We start from the raw sequence: 8,169 nt of genomic DNA on the forward strand, positions 1-8,169 counted from the left end.
TGAAAAATACATTCTGTAGAACTGTTAGGTTGCATCTGTATTCTGTAGTTATTTCCAACCTATATTTCATACCCTTTGTCACAGCATGCAAAACAGTATTCTATACATCCAGAAGGGAACTGAGGAAAGTGGTTGAACTGGTCAAATTAGCAAACAAACAGCGCAGGTTAAGTATCAGAGTGAGGAAAAAAGGGAGATGTTTGCCTTGATGACGTATTGGAGATGAGCCGCCGCAGCCTCATTGTAGTTAAGGTTATTTTTAACGTTCAATCAACACAATAAAAAGGCTTCTGTTCTTTGAGAACACAGATCCACGTACTCAGACTCATTGCCTTCAGGTCTGAAACCACCACCCTCTAATCTTGCTTGTTGTTACCTAATGCAAAATGTTCACAACAAATGTAGCCTTTTTGTATCAAAAAAGTAGAACAGTATTTCTTTTTTGTTTTTGTAGGGACCTGTTAATAGATTTCTGTTAGATATTCAAAAAGAAGAGATTCTAACTGGGTTTTCTTGTTGTTGTTTGTTATTATATCTTATGTTTCCTGATTTGGATCATTTTGAATAACCAAAAAACTTATTTACATTTGCAAAATGTCAGAATAAAGAGAGAGATAATTTATTTTTGGCACCTCCCACAAGGATCCTGTCACAGTTAGCTGGAATCTTAGCTTACATCTAAAAAAGGAACTGTTGAGGTATGCTGCCTCTCCCACACAAATCTTTGCAACTCAACCTAGACATTTCATTGGTACCAAGATCATATATTTTGTGTTTGCCTCTTATAGACATTTATTTTATTTCTATCAAACAAATATGAAATGAACTCGCAGTTAGTTTAGGACCATTTTTCATTCTTCTCATCCATTTTTGCCAATCTTTAACAGCCTGAATAATGCTTTCAGATGTTGCCTTATTATTCTGATGTTGTTCTATTCTCATATATTTTGACGTATATTGTGTGAAATGTGTGGCAGTGTTAAATCTTTCTTAGAGCAATTCAAAATGTACTTCCTTGACACATTAACAAATTTGTTTTGAACAAAAATATCCAATTTCCGGACAACATATAAAGGTATGGGAACATTCAGCTCTCTCCTAAACAGCATCATGGATAAACCAGCCGATAAAAGAAGAACATTAATAGTAACTGATGATGCTGTGAGTGAGAATAGATGCTTCTGCAACAAGAAAAACACAGAAATAATGAATGTAAGCTGTAGCATGGTATCTGAAATAAAAAGAAGATAAAAAAGATCATAAAATTACACCCAACGTTAAAAACTTAGTCCTTTAAATTGGAGGACATGGATAAAAGGAAGTAAAAATATTAAAGAAAGACCTGATTGTCCTGCTTACTACTGTGAAACTAACACATTAAAATGATCCTTAGTGAACATGTAGGAAATCCTTCAGCAGCAGATTTCAGTGTGAATAAATGGACCAAACAAGCCTGCTCTGTATAATCAGTTGGCTTTAGTGATAAAGAGACACCTCTTCAAGAGAGATTAATTTCACCTGTATAGGTCAGATGCAAAATTTTTGGCTTCCAACATTTTCTATTCCCTGAAGTACATGAATGAAAAAACTGATAGTGTCTCTTTGACGATAAACATCAACCCCCAAAACCCCCTCTTCACCTCCTCTTTGCAGCCAAACACCAACTAAAATCTACAGGACTCCAACTCTCTTTCCTCCACATGCAAATGAAGCTGGCAGTGTTGGCAATCAGGACTTTAAAGTTAACTTTCTTTGATGTTCTTTGGGTTCTATTGCTAACTTTATTAGAACTGATCCTCTCCAGAAAAAGCCAGGGTCCCAAAAAGAAGATGGATATAAAATTTCAGTTTTAATAAGTGGTGGAAAACACTGAGCTTAGAGGCAAGGCAGGTTAATTTATACATCACAGTTCAGCACAAAGACAATTCAAAGTATTTTACATGAATGAAAATTAGATGCAGAATAAAAGGAAGCAAAGATTTAAAAAAGTTGGACCACAAATTTAAATTAACTCAGTTAACAGTTAAAAGAAGCTCTAAACAAATGAGTTTTTAACTTTGACTTAACAGAACTTCAGCTTTACTGTCTTGGGAGTTTGTCCCAGAGAAGTGGAGCATAGGAACTAAATGTTACTACTCCATGTTTGGTTGTAGTTCTGGGTGAACAGAAGATCTAAGTGGTCCGGGAGGTTGATGCACTGACAGCAGATCTGTTATGTATAGAGATGCTGACCATTTCAGTGATTTCTAGACTAACAGGATGATTTTAAAGTCTATTCTCTGAGCTACAGGGAGCCAGTGGAAGGACTTCAGAACTGGGCTGATGTGCTCTGCTTCCGTAGTTCTAGTGAAAACCCAATCAGCTCCTGTCGTCTGATCCAATTTGTAGGCAAACCTATGAAGACACTGTTGCAGTAGTCAATTCTAATACATAAAAGACTTTTTCTAGATCCTGTTTGGACATGACTACTTTTATCCTGTTAATGTTCTTCAGGTGATAAAAGGCTGACTTAGTAACTGCCTTTCTATGCCTACGAAGGTTCAGGACTGAGTCCAACATGACACAAAAATCAGAATCCTTGGTTTCTAGCTGTAGTAGCTACGCTGTGAGCCAACTCTGGATCCCTCCACCATTGGTCGGAAGATTATTACCTCTGTTTTGTTTTTACTCAGTTGGAGAAAATTATGGAACATCCACCTATTGATCGGTTCTAGCCAATGTTCTGATGGGTTCATATTAACCTGTAGACATTGTGACATAAAGTTAAGGTGTCTCTTGAAGAGCCCCACATGTGTTTCTCTTCTGACACATAAACGTCCCTATCCTTCAAGTAGAAATTAAACCTCTAAAGTGCTGTACCAGAAAGGCCAACAAAGGTTTCCAGATGCTATAATAAAATCCACTAAATCAACATTGTCAAATGTTGAAATGGGGTTCAATAATACCAGCACGGTGCTTCATCCAAAGTCTGAATTTATATGGATGTCATTCAACAGTTTAATCAGGGTAGTCTCTGTACTGTGATTAGAAAGGAAAGCTGACTGGGAGAAATCAGAGCAGCTGGTCATTTTTAAGAAGATATTTAAATGTTGAAACACAATTTTTTCAATAATCTCACTGATGAAGGGAGGTTTGAGATGGGCCTGTAGTTCTGCAGGACAAAATCTCTTTTTCAATAATGGTTTGATAATTCCTGTTTTAAAGGCTGGGTGAATAATCCTGACCCAAGTATATATAAATGTTTTATCGATAGTTCCCAATAAAGCAGAAAACAGAACAGATATTTTAGTTATTAGGCCCTTATCCTTTGGCACAAACCACCAGTTTTAGTCCATGAGGCAGACCCTCTGTCTAACTTTAAGTCTCAGTCTCGGTTTATTATTACAGCACTAGTTTTAAACAAATGTCATTTCAAGGCACTTTACAGAGACAATAAAGTCAGATTGGTTAAAAGTTTATGTCAAGGGAAACTATTCGATTGCATCCAGTCATTGACTTCCAAGAAATGCTCCTCCTGGATAAGCTTGCGTTGACAATTTTAGCTTACATTTTGTCATTGACTCTTCAGCAATCCCTCACACCGAGCATGCATGTAGCGACAGTGGAAAGGTAAACTCCTTTTAACAGGAAGAAACCTCCAGCAGAACCAGGCTCAGTGGGAGAGGCCTTCTGCCGAGGCCGACTGGGGTTCAAGGAGATAGAAGCAGATATGCAAAAAGACGCAGTTAACTAGCGCCACATGCGGCCCTGTCTAGGTAAAACATAACCAAGCAGACAAGGTCTGCGCCAATTCTCATGTCAGAAAATATAAGGGAGCACATACAGTTAGTCACAGTAAAAGAAACAGGACTACCTGAAAAAACAGGCCAAGCCCCAGCATCTCTATACAGATGTTGATGGCAGCTGCGCAGTTGATATTTCTCTCCAGGATGGTGTCACAGCCAAACAGGTATAGACCAGATAAAGCTACTATTACAGGAAAAGCAGAGAGTGTAAAGTTTTGATGGGAACTTAGCAAAAATTGTAGAATGGGAGAATATAGATAGAATAAAGCAGAATAAAAAAGGTCCCTACTGTATGTCCTCCAGAAGCCTAAACATATAGCCACATTAATATAGCTCAGGATAACCAGTTATATTGGATGAGATATAAGAAAGGTAGAGCCACATTAGGTCCAAGGTAGAGCCAAGTGTAGTCTTAAAAATGTCCTTTATGATATCTATCCATCCAAGAAGGACACATCCAGACTGGACAAACTGATCAGACGGGCCGGCTCCGTGGTTGGCATGAAGCTAGACTCTCTGGTGACGGTGGCAGAGGAGAGGACACTGAATAAACTGATGGACATCATGGACAACAGCAGCCACCCTCTGCACACCACCATCAGCAGCCAGAGGAGCCTGTTCAGTGACAGACTGCTGCTTCCCAAGTGCCGGACCAATAGACTTAAAAACTCTTTTGTCCCCCACGCCATCAGACTGTGCAACACCTCACTGTGGGCTAGGAGGCGACACAGGACAGGGGGAAAAGGGAAGAAGTAGCAACACTTGTATTTTTTATTTTTTCTGTTAAATGTGAACTCCATATTTATTTGTATTTTGCTTAATTTTAACTTAATCTCACTTAATTCTTTTTTGCACTGTAAGCTGCTGGTAACCTTAATTTCCGGAGGGAATCTTCCCAAGGGATCAATAAAGTACTGTCTAAGTCTAAGTCTTATAGTTAGAGGTGCTCAGGTTACTCTTGGTTATCTCTATATATGCTATTATAGGCTCAGACTGCTGGAGGACATAGTGATCACTTTTCCTTATTGCATGCATACTTTAACCAATCTGACTGTATGATCTGGTTAAATTGTCTCTGTAAAGTGCCTTGACATGTGTTTTGAGTTGGGCCTATATAAGTAAACTGAATTAAACAATGTGATTATTGGACGTAGTTTTTATACGTTTGTGTAATTATTTGTACTGATCAATGTTTTACCCTCAGACACCTTGGAGTTGTGCCCACAGTAGAGCTAGGATTGTAGAGGTCCACAATTCTCTTCCTTATACACTATATTTCAAAAGTATTCGCTCATCTGACATGACTTGCATATAAACTTAAGTAATATCTCTATCTTAACTCACAGGGTTCAGCATGATGTTTGTCCACCATTTGTAGCTTTAACAGCCTAACCTCTTCTGGGAAGGCTGTCAACAGGATTTAGGAGTGTGTTTATGGGCATTTTTACGATTTTTTCAGAAGCGCAGTTGTGAGGTCATAGACTGATGTTTAACAAGAAGGCCTGGCTCTGAGTCTTTGCTCTAATTCACGCCATTGTTTGACTGGGAGCAGGTCAAGCTCTTTCACACCAAACTCTCTCATCCATGTCTACATAGACCTGGTGCACAGTCATGTTGGAAGAGGAGGAAGCCATCTCCAATCTGTTCCCACAAGGTTTGGTGTATGGGATTGTCCTGAATGGTTTATGTGCTGAAACATTCAATTTTTCCTTCACTGGAGCTTAAGGGTCAAGCCCAGCTCCTGAAAAACACCAACAACAAATTACTACCTCAACTAAACTTTACACTTGGTACAACACAGACGAGTGCAGTTCACCTACACTCTACACCCAGACTTCACAATCCTTTAGTAAAAAGTCAACATGCCTAGATGTCTGATTTGATTTCAATTCAATTCAGCTTCATATAGCGTCATTTCACAACACGTCATCTTAAGGCACTTTACTACTTAACCAGATCATACAGTCAAATTGATTTTAGGTTTTCTATCTAAGGAAAACCAGTTGATTGCATCGACTCATTAACTTGAAGGGATTCGAAGAGACAAACGCAGACATAGAAAAAGAAGCAGGGATACAAAAGGCACCTGTAACCCAGCTCCACAGGCAGCCCCGTCCTGGAAACACACAGGCAGGCATACAAGCTCTGAGCCAGCTCCCATGTCAGAGGATGAAGAAAGCACATAAAGTTAGTCACAGTCAGAGAAACGGGACTACACTGAAAAATAGGCCAAGCTCAAACATATATAAAAAAAAGGCGTTGATGACACCAGCACAGCTGATGACTCTGTTCAGGATGGAGTCACAGCCAAACAGGAACAGATCAGATGAAGCTACTATGAGAAAAAGCAGCGAGAGCAGAATGTTAGAGATTGAACTAACAGATTCTGCAGAGTGGGGGAATAGAGAGAGAATGTGGCAGAATGATGAAATAGGGGTCCCTATGTCCTCCAGCAGTCTAAACCTAAAGCAGCATAACTATATAGATCGCTCAGGATAACCTGAGCCACTGTAACTATAAGCTTTATCAAAAAGGAAAGTTTTAAGCCTAGCCTTAAAAGTAGACAGGGTGTCTGCCTCATAGACTAAAACTGGTAGTTGGTTCCACAGGAGAGGAGCCTGATAACTAAAAGATCTGCCTCCCATTCTACTTTTAGAAATTCTAGGAACCACTAGTAAACCTGCAGATTGAGAGCGAAGTGCTCTGTTAGGAACATAAGGAACAATCAGATCTCTGATATAAGATGGAGCTTGGCCATTTAAGGCTTTATATGTGAGAAGGAGGATTTTAAATTCTATTCTGGATTTAACAGGAAGCCAATGAAGAGAAGCCAGTTTCATCAGAACTCTGGCTGCAGCATTTGATTGGATCAGCATTGGATCAGCTGAAGCATTTTATCTATAGTTTGTGGACTTCCTTTATGACATATATTTTATAGATGTATGACAAAGGAAATGATTTACGTAAACTTGGGTTTTCCGCTGTATGGGTGCGTGAGCGACACTTTCGTTATTTTAGTGCTTCTTATATGATGTCATACAAGGAAGCAGAGTATTGCATTCATTGTCTTAAACAAATTCATTGGTTTAACCTTCACTAATCTTGTAAATTAAGCTTTTTAACAAAGCAATGAGAATGTCTGACTTTCCCAAGATAACACCTAAATACATTTATGAAAACTTCTGAATTTCAAGAAAGTGATGAAATATTCAGTTACTTGTCAGATTGATTTAGTAACCGTCAAAAAATAAATAAAAAAATCCTAAAACAATGAACAATAACATCTGTTCATTCATTGTATGGCCTTCTTCATCTGTTAAGAATAAAGGAAGATATACATTAAAGACATACACTATATTGCCAAAAGTATTTGCTCACCTGCCTTGACTCACATATGAGCTTAAGTGACATCCCGTTCCTAATCCATAGGGTTCAATATGACGTCGGTCCACCCTTTGCAGCTAGAACAGCTTCAACTCTTCTGGGAAGGCTGTCCACAAGGTTTAGGAGTGTGTTTATGGGAATTTTTGACCATTCTTCCAGAAGCGCATTTGTGAGGTCGCACACTGATGTTGGACGAGAAGGCCTGGCTCTCAGTCTCCGCTCTAATTCATCCCAAAGGTGTTCTATCGGGTTGAGGTCAGGACTCTGTGCAGGCCAGTCAAGTTCATCCACACCAGACTCTGTCATCCATGTCTTTATGGACCTTGCTTTGTGCACTGGTGCACAGTCATGTTGGAAGAGGAAGGGGCCAGCTCCAAACTGTTCCCACAAAGTTGGGAGCATGGAATTGTCCAAAATGTCTTGGTATGCTGAAGCATTCAGAGTTCCTTTCACTGGAACTAATGGGCCAAGCCCAGCTCCTGAAAAACAACCCCACACCATAATCCCCCCTCCACCAAACTTTACACTTGGCACAATGCAGTCAGACAAGTACCGTTCTCCTGGCAACCGCCAAACCCAGACCCGTCCATCAGATTGCCAGATGGAGAAGCGCGATTCGTCACTCCAGAGAACGCGTCTCCACTGCTCTAGAGTCCAGTGGCGGCGTGCTTTACACCACCGCATCCGACGCTTTGCATTGCACTTGGTGATGTATGGCTTGGATGCAGCTGCTCGACCATGGAAACCCATTCCATGAAGCTCTCTGCGCACTGTTCTTGAGCTAATCTGAAGGCCACATGAAGTTTGGAGGTCTGTAGTGATTGACTCTGCAGAAAGTTGGCGACCTCTTCGCACTATGCGCGTCAGCATCCGCTGACCCCGCTCCGTCAGTTTACGTGGCCTACCACTTCGTGGCTGAGTTGCTGTCGTTCCCAAACACTTCCATTTTCTTATAATACAGCTGACAGTTGACTGTGGAATATTTAGGAGCGAGGAAATT

This window comes from Cyprinodon tularosa, unplaced genomic scaffold (assembly GCF_016077235.1).
Source record: "Cyprinodon tularosa strain WSP-4 unplaced genomic scaffold, ASM1607723v1 ctg376, whole genome shotgun sequence".
Taxonomy (NCBI): Eukaryota; Metazoa; Chordata; class Actinopteri; order Cyprinodontiformes; family Cyprinodontidae; genus Cyprinodon; species Cyprinodon tularosa.